The sequence below is a fragment of the Macaca fascicularis genome, chromosome 15 (assembly GCF_037993035.2).
Source record: "Macaca fascicularis isolate 582-1 chromosome 15, T2T-MFA8v1.1".
NCBI lineage: Eukaryota > Metazoa > Chordata > Mammalia > Primates > Cercopithecidae > Macaca > Macaca fascicularis.
Window position 1 is genome coordinate 121,608,405 of NC_088389.1, and position 14,810 is coordinate 121,623,214.

The 14,810-nt window shown below is 39.3% G+C and overlaps 1 protein-coding gene across 36 annotated transcripts in view; it reads right to left on the reverse strand.

Moving 5' to 3' along the window:
* Positions 1 to 14,810, reverse strand: part of AUH (AU RNA binding methylglutaconyl-CoA hydratase) — a 143,898-nt gene that overhangs the window by 104,644 nt on the left and 24,444 nt on the right. For 5 of the 36 annotated variants that reach the window (XR_012424891.1, XR_012424893.1, XR_012424894.1 and 2 more), the window contains one exon: positions 590 to 703. The exons of the other annotated variants lie outside the window; for them this stretch is intronic. The gene's annotated coding sequence lies outside the window, so the exon portion shown is untranslated. Of the gene's footprint in view, positions 1 to 589; positions 704 to 14,810 lie in introns of those variants that run through there. 36 annotated transcript variants of the gene reach the window in all.

Below are 14,810 nucleotides of genomic sequence, written 5' to 3' on the forward strand. Positions count from 1 at the left end.
TTCTACTCTATTTCCTGAGTTCATCCACTCTCCTACTCACATATAGACCATGTCACAACTTCCCTCTCCACCAATCTTAAAACCTTCTATCAATCCTACCAAAAGCCAGAAAAGAAATTCTACCAGTACTTGACACCAAAGCTATCTACCCAGGACTTGAACCTATATATTCCACCCTGCCTCCTGTTACTATGAATGAACTAACTCATTGAGAGTGACAGGAGACAGACAAATTCCCTGGCAGACAGGGATGCGTCCCCAGTGAGACCCAACCTTCAAGCCAATGACAGTTTAAAAATCGAGCTGCTGGTTCCAAACAGAGAGAAAACTTTGTCTACAAACAGAGAGAAAACTTCTATCCCCGTATTACCATCACTCTCTTGATTGGTTCCTTCTGGATGATGCCTTTTAACCAATCAAACAGTGCTTTTTCCAAGCCCACCCAGGGATGAATCAGCACACACGCACCCATTCTAACCCATAAAAACCCCAGACCCAGCCTCACAGGTGGCTACCCACTTTGGGTCCCCTCTCACAGCTGAGAGCTTTCCTTATGTCACTCAATAAAATTCTTCTCTGCCTTACTCACTCTCTGGTGTCCATGCACCTCATTCCTCTTGGTCGCAGGACAAGGACCTGGAACTCGCTGAGCTGCAGGCAGCAGGAATGAAAGGGTTGTGACACCCCTGGCCGGCTCGCCAAGCTGCGGGCAATGGGGATAAAAGAGCTGTAACATGCTCCCTCTAGCCAAGCTATGAGAGTGAAGAGCTGCAACATTTCTGGGGGCCCAGACCTCAGGACTCCCCGAGCAAGAATTGTAACACCCCTTGGGGCTCCATGAATGCTGGTATCTCTGAGTTTTTGGGTGACACCACATTCCCCTTGTCTAGACACCAGTGCCTGACACGGAAACCATTTGTGGCATGCCCAGTCCAGCCTCAAGCTGAGCGTGGAGCCGCAGCAGGCATAGGATTCAAGTGGGTGCGAGCCAAGCACAGCCTGCCAGGCCAAGTGGGTGGAGTAAGCCCAGGGGCCTGAGTGAGGCCCGGACAGAGGTGGCAGGGGCAGCAAAGATTTCTGGCTAGCAAAGTGGCATCTAAGGAATCCTGTAACATCATGAGGGAGGCCAATCCATCCCCCTGTGCACTGGATTCAACCCCTTCTAATCTCCTTGGGGACATCACTCACTCCAGCACTTAAGCTCTCTCCTTGGCTGGCGTCAATACTGCCCCTCCTTAGAGGTTCATTCCCATTAGCACACAGCAATGCTGTAATACTGACATCTTAAAAAAAAAAACTCACACAGACTTCCACTGTTAGCTATGATGGAATAGGTTATCATCAGACCAATTCTTCCATGAAACACTGGAGAAAGTCTGTAAGACAGCTGCTTCAGCAACTAATGCAGCCAGGATGTAAGAGGCTGAAAAGCCAGAGGAGGGACACTATGGTAAGCCTCTGCTTTCCCCCCAAAACATACACTGAGTTATAAACTGGTGGGGGAAAGAGAGTATAAAAGCCATAGCACGAAGTAGCAGCTCAAAATCTCGGTAATCTCCTGGAACTGGGGAGACAAACACCGGCAGTGGAGACTACTGGCTCAGCCAGAACTTTGAAGCCAAGATCTTGGAGAAAAAGGAACTACAAACAAGAGAGCCCACTAAAGGGACTCACCAAATTAATGAAATAATGGTGAAAATCATATACATTTTCATTAGTTGCAGAAAAAGTATTTGATAAAATTCAATACTCATTCCTTAACATCTTCACTGAGGAACATGTTAATAGAGTTCAGCAACTTTAAGTACAGAATTCAACAATTTTTACTACATTTACAAAGTTCTACAACCATCACCTCAATCCGATTTTAGAACACTTCCATATCACAAAAAGATCTCTCATGCCCATATGCAGTCACTTCTGTTCCCACCCCAGCACCATGTAACCACTCATCTATGTTCCCAAGAATTGGCCTTTTCTGGACATTTCCTATAAATAAATTGATGCAATATGTGGTCTTTTTTGTCTGTTTTCTTTCATATAGCATGCTTTTCAGGTTCATGCATGTTATAAGCATGAAGTCTTCCACTATATGAACATATAAACATTTTGCTTATCCCTTCATCAGATGACAGATATTCATATCATTCCCACTTTTTGGCTACTATGACTAATGCTGATATGGACATTCACTTACAAGTTTCTGTGTGGACAAATGTTTTCATTTGTCTTGGATAAACACAAAGAAGTAGAATTACTAGGTCATACTGTAAACTTTTGTTTAACTTGGAGAAAAGAAAAAAAACAACAACCCTGCCAAGCTGTTTGCCTAGGTTGGCTGCACCATTTCACATTCCTATCAGCAAAGCTTGAGGGTCTCTGTTTTCCTAGTCACCAACAATTGTCTGTCTTTTTTATTATACCTACAGTGAGTGTGAAGTGGTATCTATAAGGATTTTAATTTGCATTTCCCTAATGACTAATGAGGTTAAACACTTTTCATGTGCTTACTGGCCACTCAAACAGCTGCTGTAGTGAAATGTCCATTCAAATCTTGTTCATTTTTTTAAAACCAGGTAATTTGTTTTCTGCTTATTGAATTCTAAGTTATATCTTAGATACAAGCCCTTTCTAAAATATATGATTTACAAATGTTTTCTTCATTTTTGTGGCTTGCCTTTTACTTTCTTGATTTTTGAAGCACAAATTTTGATTAAAATTAATCAAAATTATAAATTTTTTCTTTTATCATTTGTGCTTTTCTTGTAATATCTAAAAATCAACACTCATTCCTGATTAAAATTATCTTAGCAAACTAGGAAGAAAAGGGGATCTTTATAATAAAAAGTAACTGTAAAGTACCTATAGCTAACATAATCTGTAATAGTCAATTACTAAAAGCTTCCTCCCAGGGACCAAGAAAGAGACAAGGGTATTCCCCAACACTGTAATAGATGTCCTAGTGAGTGTGATAAGACCAACTTAAAACTTACAAGCATTGAAAGGTATAATAATAAAACTGTCATTATTAGCAGATGACTTAACTGCATATGAAGAATAGCCTGAAGAATTTTCAAACCATGAAAACAAGTAAATTTAGTAAGGTTGCTGGATATAAGCTCAATATACAAAAATTAACTGTATTTCTATATACTAGCAAAATAAATTTGAATGTGAAATTTCAAAAAGACATCACTTACAAAACATCCAAAAATCAAGGAGTGAAAGAATAAATCCAACAAGAGGCATAGAAGACCCTGACACAAAAACTGAAAAATCTTATTGAAATAAAGAAGCCCCAAATAAAAGAACATACTATGTTCATGTGTTATAATAGTCCATACTAAAAGACGTAAATTCTCTCCAAATTAACAGATTAAATGTTGTTCCAATAAAAGTCCCAGTTTTTCTGGAAATTAATAAGATGAAAACGCAAAGTGCCAACAACAGTCAAGATACTGTATAAAGTATTGGTGAAGGTATAAAGCAATGAGACCTCTGACTTAAGACTGCTGGGAGTAAAACCAGTACAATCATTTTGGAAAGCAATTCCACTCCAAATATACACACTCATCAAAAAAAAATGTATGATACGTATACTAAAAGACATGTACAAGCATAGTCAGGGGCAGCACTATTAGTAACAGCTAAAACCTAGGAACACCTCAAACAACAAGCAAACAGTAGAACAGACAAATTATGAAATATTTCTACAAGGAACAGGACTGTACTACTCCTAGATGAATGGTACAGGCTGAATCCTGCAAATACATTCAGTGGAAGAGATCAGCCTGCATAATTCCAATCACATAAAGTTTGAAAACAGGCAATATTAGTATTTGGTGATAAAAGTCATAGTAATTGCCAATGTCTTTTGGGTGGGAGACGGGTAATGATAAGGAAGGGACATGTGGGATGACTGTGGTGTGCTGGGATTTCATCTTGTAGACATTTACAGAATTATATGCTTTTAATTTGTGCAATTTTCTGTATGTTCACATTATACTTCAGTTAAATTTTTTTTAAGTTTCCTGATTCCATGCACCCTAGCCCCTCCAGCTAACACTTTTTTCCTTTTTATGCCAAACTCTTCAGAAGACCTGTCCTCCCATGCTCTCCTCCTACACTGTCTCCAAGCAAGGGAGGCAAAAAGAGTAAAAAATAAACATAACAAATAAGTAAATCTACACGGAAGGGGATAAATGTTTTGGAGAAAAAGGTGAAAATAGTACAGAGGGGTATTAAAGGCGGTGACCATGTCACAATATTCAATAATGTCATAAATACCATTTTATTTGAGAATGTATAATAAGCTTTATGCGTGGCAGTATCATAGCCAATGAGGTTTATCTGAGAGATTATTCTAAGAGAAAGTGTAAGATTCAATAAGATTTCATATGTTCCTTGTATTTCAAGTGTTCCTAATAATTTAGTATCTGGTTCTCACACATCTCAAATGAACTTTGTATCTCCTGTAACATATCTGTAAAAACTTGTACTGCTTTTGCATTATCTATTGTGAACTCTTTTCATCTAAATATATAGTTGGAAATGTATAGTACACTGAGTAGACAATGCAGGGAATTGATACATTATTTAACAATTTTGAGAAAACATATATTTTAAACACCACCTACTATAATGGCCCTCTCCTAAAATTTCAGTTTAATAAATTCCTTCTTTTAAATATTCTTTACAATTAGTATATATTAAATTTCTATACTTATATTTGCAGTAGACTACTCCAATGAACTTTAGAGAAGTTATGGGAAAACACACTATTCTTTGTTATGCACTGCATGATGTCTAGTATCCTTGGCCCCCACTAACCATGTCAATAAAGCTCCTCAACAGCCAAAAATGTCCTGAAATTCCAAAAGGCTCCACTGTGAGTGTTAATGTCCCCCTTGAGATCTAATGCTTTAAGCAAGTGATCTTCAACCTTTTTGTTCCTATTATTGCTAAAACAATTTTGAAAGTATGTGCTCCTTTGAACATTTTTATGCTGACATTTAAAATTTTTCATCGTAAGTTTAAGTAGTTTCAAAGATTTCTGTGCACTATGAACACTGACATTTTTAAACAAAACTGATATGCCATCTTCAATGAATCCAGTGGAATCTACATTCTCAGTGAATTGGTTCTCAAAATCATCCACATTTAAAACATACAAACAGGCTGTGCATGGTGGCTCACGCCTGGAATCACAGCACTTTAGGAGGCTGAGGCAGGTGGATCACTTGAGGTCAGGAATTCAAGACCAGCCTGGCCAAAACGGCGAAACCCCAACTCTACTAAAAACACAAAAATTAGCCAGGAGTGGTGGTGGGTGCCTGTAATCTCAGATACTTGGGAGGCTGAGGCAGGAAAATTGCTTGAATCCAGGAGGTGGAAGCTGAAGTGAGCCAAAATCATACCACTGCACTCCAGCCTGGGCAACACAGCAAGACTCTGTCTCAAAAAAATAAATAAAACATACAAACCCATCCTTAAAAACTGTAAACTGAAGAATGAGGAGGTTCATAAATTTGGAAAGGAGAGTTTTATTTCTCATAAAGGGTTGCGGCTTGTGCCATACTGACAGGCCGGGAAGCACGGCCTCTGGCCAGAAGCCGGAAACAGACACTTCAAGGGAAAGGCAAAAGGAAGTGGAATTTATGCTGAACAACGTGGCTGAATGTACATATTTAATAAGCTCTAAGAGTCAGGAATATTATAAAAGGAGAAATGCATGTGCACAATTGAGCTTCATGTACTTTCCTGGGTCACTTACAAAAGACGGGGGCGTTCGCATGGCCCGAGGATAGAGTTTTCAGCCCTCTGATGTCAAAGGTGAAGCAGAGGACACAAGAACCCTCACTGTGAATCCTTCGTAAACTTCCCAGGGGTTCTTGCTCTCTTATCAGGAAAGAATGCTGGTGAGCAGTTAAAACTACAAAAGGCAGGGGCAGCACCAGGCAGTAGATTGATACCAGCAATGGAGCAAGTCTTTCCAAAGGGCTATTTGTTTAACCTTCAGGAAAGAAAGCCTAATCGCAGTTCTCCAGGGAGGCGGTATCACAAGAGATGTCCGACCTCCCATCCTGTCATGGCTGAGACCTCAGATTTTCCTCAGACCTCCAGATTTCCCCCTTTCCAAAAGGGGGTCACAGTTGTCCAAGTCAGTTGACTTAGCATTTCATTTTTTATTTCTCAATATAAAAAATGTTACATCATCTCCTTTCTTCATCAACTGGTATTTTTGCTCCACTTTCCTTCCATTTTTTTTTTCCTGATATAACTGGTATTTGTACTTTAAAATATTGTATTGGTCATTCTGTCACATTTCTTTGCAACAAAATATGTATGCAAATTAAATTAATTTTTATTAAATTCCCTATAAAGTGCCAAGTTTAAAAGTTTTCATCTGAATTTTCATTACAAGTATTATTAGCACAGAACTGACAAAAGCAAAAATATATTTCATATTTGATAACTATTAAATACTAAATATAAACTTTTATTAGAAATGCATCACAATGAGATAGATGGGACTACCTCCCCTCCTCTCATTATTTCATCTATCCATGAATGAGTATTATTTACTGCTAGAGTGAGGCAGGATTTACCATCAATTTTACTCATGCTGAGAAAACCTTTTCACATAAACAAGGAAGACGTTTACTACAGCAATGTCATTCCTTTAGCACTCTGGTGAAAAATCACATCATAATCAAGAAACATCTAACAATTTCCCAACAACTCTAGTAAACCGTCTTCGAACTATGTTGAAAGCTAAGAACCAGAAACTGCCAGAGTAAGAATCCCAGCTGAAATTCCCAGTTGAAATTCTCAACGTTAATATTTTAAAGGTCTCTTTTTTGGCAATTAATAGGCTTTTTTCCCCTGCCTGGAGCAACAAAGCAAAGATCAGGAATGACTTTCCATTGTGGAAGAGGCAACTATGAAAGAGAAAGAGAACTGGAACCTCCAGTTCAGCCTGAAGAGTTTTATGACAGGGCACACGTTATGTATTAGACAGATCCTTTAAACCCATCTGTGCACCTCCTGGAGGCCTAGAAACATCCCAGCCCCAGCCAAGGGATCTCTGTTTTTAAGTCGCATCCATCAAAAATCAGTTGCCAGGTCATATGGAACGCCAAGTGGCTCCACATCCACACGCTGCCACCAGTACACGGCATTGTCATACTTGCTGTCATGACTCACTTTATGTGTCTACTTGTCTGGGCCACAGGGTGCCCCGATAAAATAGTTTCTTGGTGTGTGGGTAAAGGTCCTTCTGGATAACTAGCATTTGAATTCATGAACTGTGAAGAAGCAGCCCTCCCAAGGTGGGCAGCCATCATCTAATTCCCTGACGGCCTGAAAAGAACAAAAGGTGAAGGAGGAAGGAACTGGCCTCTATTTTCCGCCCCACTGCTAGAGCTGGGACGTCTCATCTCATCTTCTGCCCTTGGACTAGATTTACATTGGCTCCCATGAATCTCAGGCCTTTGGATGCAGACTGAATTACACCACCAGCTTTCATGGGTCTCCAGCTTGCAGATGTAGACTGTGGGACATCTCAGTTCCATAATCCTGTGAGCCAATTCCTCACAATAAATCTTTTATAGTCTATTGATACTATTTCTCTGGAGAACCCTAATATACTTATTAAATTGTGGCAATCTAGTAAATGAGAAATGGTAATTTTAAGTTGCATTTTTCTCAGAAGTAAAAGATGAAATGCTTCACAAAATTGTAGGGGGTTATTATGCAGTGTATTGTCATCATTTCAATCATTCTAATTTTTGTACATGTGCTGCCAATTCGAACACCCTGGTCTCTTGATCCCACTCCAAACAGGCTTCTATTCTCTGCAATAAAGTCAAATAATTAGGTCAAGATAAACAATGATTTCCATGTGGCTAAATCCACATCTTAACCCGCAAGCAACCCCGGATAAAGTGGGGATTCTCCTGAGTCCTGGAATATCTCCATCGAGGACCAGGAAACTAGTCTGTTTTCCTTTCCTGCTGCTCTTACGTGGTGGTTGTCAGGGGTACCCTAGCTTTGTAAAAAGAGCTGGAAAAGACTCTCTTTTTCTATTTTCTCAGAGTATGTAAAGATTGGAATTATCTGCTGCATGAATGCTTAGGTGTAACATTCTTCTGAAGTCATTGTGGCCAGGTGCTTTCTGTGTGGAAAGATCTGTAACTGCTGCTTCAATCTCCATATTGCTCTGGTATTACTAAAGTTTTCTATTTCTTAAGTCAGTTTTGGTTAATTTTTATTTTCTAGTAATTTATCTATTCCACCTAAGATCTTGACTTTATTGGCACAAAGTCATTCTTAACATTATATTACCAGTTTAATCTCTGTGGAATGTATATCTATGGCTCCTTTTCCAATATGAATATTGTGTATTTGTTCCCTCACTCTTGATTAATCTTGCCAAAAGTTTGACTATTTGACTTTTCAAAGAAACAGCTCTGGGCTTTACTATCCTTACTACTTCATGTGTTTTCCATGTCGTTAGTTTACGCTCACTTCATTTCCTTTCTTCTACCCTATTTGGGTTATTCTGTAGTTATTTTTGTCACTTAAGGTACACGCTTAGTTTATTCATTTTCAGCCTTTTTTCTTTCCTGAAGTCCAACCTTAGCTATATTATACGATTTTTAAAGTATTTTTTGTTAGCATTTAGTTCTGAATGCTTTCTAATTTCCATTAAGATTCATTTGTTGAGCTGTAAGTTATTCAGAAGTTATCTTAAATTTCCCAATGTAGGCGACTTTTTCTAATCACGTTTTTTGTTAATGACTTCTAACTTCACTGCCTGTGGTGACATAATGTGGTCTGATGATAGCTGTCCTCTGAAATCTGTGGAGGTTTTATGGCATAGCAGATGGCTAATTTTCATAAATAGTCCATGTGTGCTTCAAACGAATGCCTAGTCATCAACCACTGTGGATGATGATCCACACAGGTATATTACATTAACCCTCAGTAGAACAGGAAAAGTAACCAACATTCTATGGGCTGGGGCCAATGGACTCCTTAGATCTTTATTTAATATTTAGGTCAATTTACAAACAATTTAAAGAAAAATAAAGAATAATGAAAACACAACTTTATTAGAAATTTTAATAAAAATTTAAACATAACAAACCCATATTGCTATTTTATATTTTCCTGGTATATGCAGTACATGTATATACACACACACACACACACACACACACACACCCCTACAAACACATACATATTATAAATATACAAATATATACTCACATACATACACAAACATACCTAAAAAGGCTACATCATTTGAACGAAACTGTTAACAGACAGAAATAAACCTGGATTGGCCAGGCACGGCGGCTTACGCCTGTAATCCCAACACTTTGGGAGGCTAAAGTGGGTGGATCACTTGAGGCCACGAGTTTGAAACCAGTGTGGCTAACATGGCAAAACCCTGTCTCTACTAAAAATACAAAAATAAGCTGGGTATGGTGGTGCACGCCTGTAATCCTAGCTACTCAGGAGGTTCAGACACGAGAATCACTTGAACCTGGGATGCAGAGGTTGCAGGGAGCCGTGACTGCACCACTGCACTGCACTCCAGCCTGGGTGACAGAGCAAGACTCGGTCTCCAAAAAAAAACAAAAAAAGAAATGAATCTCAATTGCACAGACTCAGTCTCCCAAAAAAAAAAAAAAAAAAAAAAAAACAAAAAGAAATGAACCTGGATTGCACAGGTTTATAAAACTGAATCTAAGTTTCAAATGTATCTCTAGCAGATCATCATTACCATCACTATTTCTGGTTCTTCTTGCACTTGCATTGTAGAAATGCAATGTTTTTGAAAACACTGATGGCTCTTAATTTTGTTGAAAAGAGGACAGCCATATTCTTTACTCCCTAATTGCAATATACTTTCATTTTTAGATTTATAAACATCAGTCAGAATGATCAAGTCAATGACTTGTTTTCATTTCTATGCCATCTATTTCCTTCTTATCACCTTTGTATACACAAGGGCCTTCAACATATCATTTACAAGCTATATCAAGTAAATGTTCACACATAAACATCATATGAGATTCAATAACACTATCGCACATCCTCTTAGCAAAATGGGATGGTCCCTCCCCACTGCCTATGGAGGCTCCACAGAGCGAAGATTATTTCTGTTATTTACTGCTATGTCCTCAGATCCTAGACACATGGCAGTACCTGACACACGGCAGGCTCCCTCTAAGAAATATTAAATACATGAATTAATTAATGAAATTCATGTGTTTTCTTTGTAGTTGAGCCCTGATGAAGAGAGTTTACAGTAGAAATGCTTAACAGGTATGAATACTAACTACCTACCTTAACATCCTCTCCAACTTCCCTCCTCCCGTTTTCCGATGGCAGCCTTATTTTTGTTCTGGTGTCTGCCCTCCTAGCTCCCCACAATCCATATACTTTGGAAGAAGATGTATCTACCCCCACATCCAGGAGTGGACCATGATTAGCCTGAGCTAACCAGCACGGTACATTCCTCTAAGAAATCAAATCAAGGTCAACTGAAGGGCTCCAGCTCGGATTGCAGAAGAGTCTTCTCTTTCTTTCAACAGAGTCGTGCATGGATATGGGGATGAGAACTCAAGTTTTAGGCTATCAACCCATATATAAAGCTGGCAAACAGAGTAAACTATGGGAATTTCAGAAAAATTCAAAATCACTGGATTCAGGCAATCCTAACAGGCTTATAGTTTAAGTTAATTTGTGAAAATGTTTTGTTAGATGGAGCTGAGAGCTCATTATCTAACTGGATGATCTATTAGAAATGATTACAAATTGGTTCTGCTTCAGTCCACATCTGTTCTCAAGGGAAGAAATTGATCGGTGGAGATAAAGAGTTAGCTCTAATTATTACAGAAAGTTTCTAGGTAAGGTTTGGAGAGGATCAAGTGAAATTAAGGAGCATGACCTTCTTGGTATAACATGACTACTATCACAGCTTCCAGAGCACTAGATCCTCAAGAAGAATACCAACTTGTAATTGCTTTCATTGATCTCCTCTTCCAGAACCTACATCCGCCTTTTACTCCAATTAAATAAAAAATTTCTATCTTGGAAACTCACCCAGTAAAATTTTACCTGCCCATTTGATGAAAGGGACTATTCTGCCACAGAATTTCTATCAGAATTCAAGGCTCTAATAAATCAGATGTCACTTTTCCTCAAAGTGAAATATCCTTTCACTAACCAAAACCAAAACCCTCCATTTCTGTCCAGCATCTCAGTCCCTCTTGAAGGCCTACTTCAAGGCTTCTTTCTGAAACGTTATGACACCTCTCCCTCTTCAACAGAATCAGATTAGTTTCATCAGCATGAAAACTATAGTAACACCTCCATCTTGAAAAAGTCTCACAGAACCCTCATACACTTCCAGCCATCACTACATTTCAATGAACTAACAGAGACTGATTTCTAGAAGGTACTTTTTTGCTTTGTTTTGTTTTTTTGGGACTGAGTCTTGCTGTTGTTGGCCTAGGCTGGAGTGCAATGGCGTGATCTCGGCTCACTGCAACCTCCGCCTCCCAGGTTCCAGCAGTTCTCCTGCCTCAGCCTCCCGAGTAGCTGAGATTACAGGGGCCTGCCACCACACCTGGCTAATTTTTGTATTTTTAGTAGAGATGGGGTTTCACCATGTTGGCCAGGCTGGTCTCGAACTCCTGACCTCAGGTAATCCACCCACCTCGGCTTCCCAAAGTGCTGGCAGGAGGTATTGTTAACTGCAAAAAATAAAGGGCAAGAATAGATACAGAATGCTACTAGCATAAGAAAGAATGGAAATAGGTGAACAAATAGTTATAACCTTAATTGTGCAGAAAGAAACATGAAGGATAATCTAGAAACTAATGAGACTCACTAACACCCTCAAGGGTAGGAACTGGAGGGAAGAGATTGGAGGGAGGAAGTGGGTCCTGACACTTCTATGATTATACCTCTTTGTATAGTTTAGACTTCTGAAACCATATTAATATTTTATATATCCAAAATAAAATAAATAGGAGGGAGGAAACCTAACTTTACCTCTAATGAATAAAACAGAACCACAATAAAGAAGAAATAACCTAAGTAACTCTTCACACAGTATTTTTAGTATTTTTAGTATTGTATATTACAGTATGACACACCTCAGTCCAAAGATATAAAGTACAGATACTCCTTGACTTGCAATGGGATTACATCCCAATAAATTCATGAGATGTTGAAAATCTCACAACTGGAAAATGCGTTTTACAGATGCTCCTCCACTTAAAACGGGGTTACAATTTCTACTGAATGTGTATCACTTTTGCACCATCGTAAACTGAAAAATCACTAAGTCAAACCATTTTAAGTCAGGGACTGTAGTGTCAATAGGTAATAAGCTCTGGATAAAAGGTATGTTTACCACAGTGGTATGGATCAGCAACTCTGAAACTACTTTCAGTATATTATGGGATTGAGCAAATGAGTCAATATATTGAAGGTACGACAAATATGGAAAGGGAGAAGGTAGGAATGAATCCTGTGGTGATAAACTGGAAATGGAGGTAACAATATAAACTCATGGTTTTCAACATGTAAGTACAGAAACAGTTGTACAAATGTGTGTGTGAATATGTAATGTAATTTATCTACTTATTTCTTAGGTCTGTCTTGAGAAGCAAAGACACCCATAAAACAGTGAGCACATGTTGTACCCAGATCTTGGTTCTTCAATACCGTTCCCCACTAATGGGAACTACGAACCTGCACCTGTGGCTGCAATGGAGTAACTGGTACTAGACCCCTCCCTCAAAATATATGAAATGGCTCTTTCAGATATTCATCAACAGGTAGTAAAAAACTACCATCTGGGATCCTGTGACTATCCTTGTTTTCTTCCTGAAGACACTTGACAGACTGGTGCAAGGCAGGGGTACCCCAACGATGCACCGTAGTCTTGCTGATCTGAGATCAGAGTGCAGGGAGGCTGAGGAGGCTGGAATTTGCAGGGCAGATAAATGGAAAGGGGGGGAACCTCTCAGAAAAAGAGCTCCAATAATCTGCACTAGTAAACTCCCGATTCACAGAAAATTACCAGAGAAAGAAAAACCAGGGAGCTATGAAATGAACAAATCCTGGAGATTACACTGAGCTGAAAGGCATTCATGCTATGACCAGCAGGAACAGAGAGAACTTTAACACCTATGTCCAGCTGGACTGATCCTCCGGAACAGTAACTACCTTCTGCAGCAAAACCACAATGAATAAGAAAGATACCTAATAGGCATGTGTCCTGTCTGTCACAAAACAAAACAAATTGACAGGTATTTCACATAATTCAAGAGAAAAAAAAAATCACCAAATGTTTATAGTCACGAAAAGGTAACAAATATAATATCCATTAAATAAAATTTAATGAGTAAATAATACTGGTATTTATTAATCGTGTTGCCTTTTTCTTTAGAGAATGCAAACATACTGACTACCTCCATCTCTTTCAACCTTATTTTACCCCAAAAAGCAATACATTATTCAAATGAAACTTCAACTCAGGGAGTTTTCAAGAACCATAAACCTCAAGATCATCCTAATTGGTATTGGCCTTCGAATCTAGCATTCACCCAAATGACACTATCGCTGAACAAAATACTTCTATGAGTTGTACAACTATGAGTTGTACAACTGTTTCCAGATCACTCACCAAGCACACAAGAAAAAATGAGCATTTTTATGTCAAGAAAAACTGCTTCCATGGCCAGGCCTCTCCAGCTTCTTCCTGCAAAGCCCAGTGTAACTGACCCCAGTGTAACTGACCCCAGTGTAACTGAGCCCAGTGTAACTGAGCCCAGCTCCTCCAGCTGGAACAAACAGAGAAAAATGGAGTCTGAACCAGAAGACAGCAAAAAAGAGCCTGCAGGCCAGTCTGCACCCAGCTTTTATATCTTTTCTAAGGGTTGTAAAGATAAAACAAAGAATACATGATACAAATTGTTAAGAGGCACACAAAGCCTAAAATATCCGGTCTTTCATACACAAAATTTACTAACCTCAATCTAGACTAATGCCAGCTCCCAGAGAAAGCCCTGAGAAGGCAAACTACTACTAAGTATCAATTTCCAGAAGCAGACGGACAAAAATCCAATTTTTTCTAATTTTTTCAAGTCTCCCTTTTCTAGCTGTCGGAGCTCTACTCAAGCTGACCAAAGTTCTAGAGGTGAATTCCACTCCCGTGGCCTCCCGTAAGAGGGGAGACCCCTTCCAGCCTCCCACTGCTCACAATGCCCACCTCACCACATAACTGGGCAGCCTTGGAGAAAGGGGACTGAGAGAGAACAGCCAAGGCTCTCTGACCAGCTGCCCACTCACTAGCGGGGGGCCCATTCTCTGCTCACCCCAACAGAGGCAGCTCTGCTCCTCCAAGACATCCCCTGTGGTAGCAGGTGGGACAGAGAATTTGAAGTCCATTTGGGAACACATCAAAGCCATATCTTTGAAATAGGTTTAACGGTAAGTCATAAAGCTAACATTTGAATCTCCACTGGTTAAATTTACTGGTACCCTAGATACAACCTTCTATTTATAAGACTGACAATATCTCAAGAACAAATCACTCTTCTTAACCACACAAGCCACCTACACATGCTCTGTATCAAAGCTTGTTTTATTTAACCATGACATCTTGCCAATGTTACTTCCTCAACAACCAAAATGGTTCATAGTCATCCCATGAACTATTTGCTAAGCACCTTCTATGGGCCAGGTACTGTCCTGGCAAAAGGCCTCCGCCCTAATGCCAT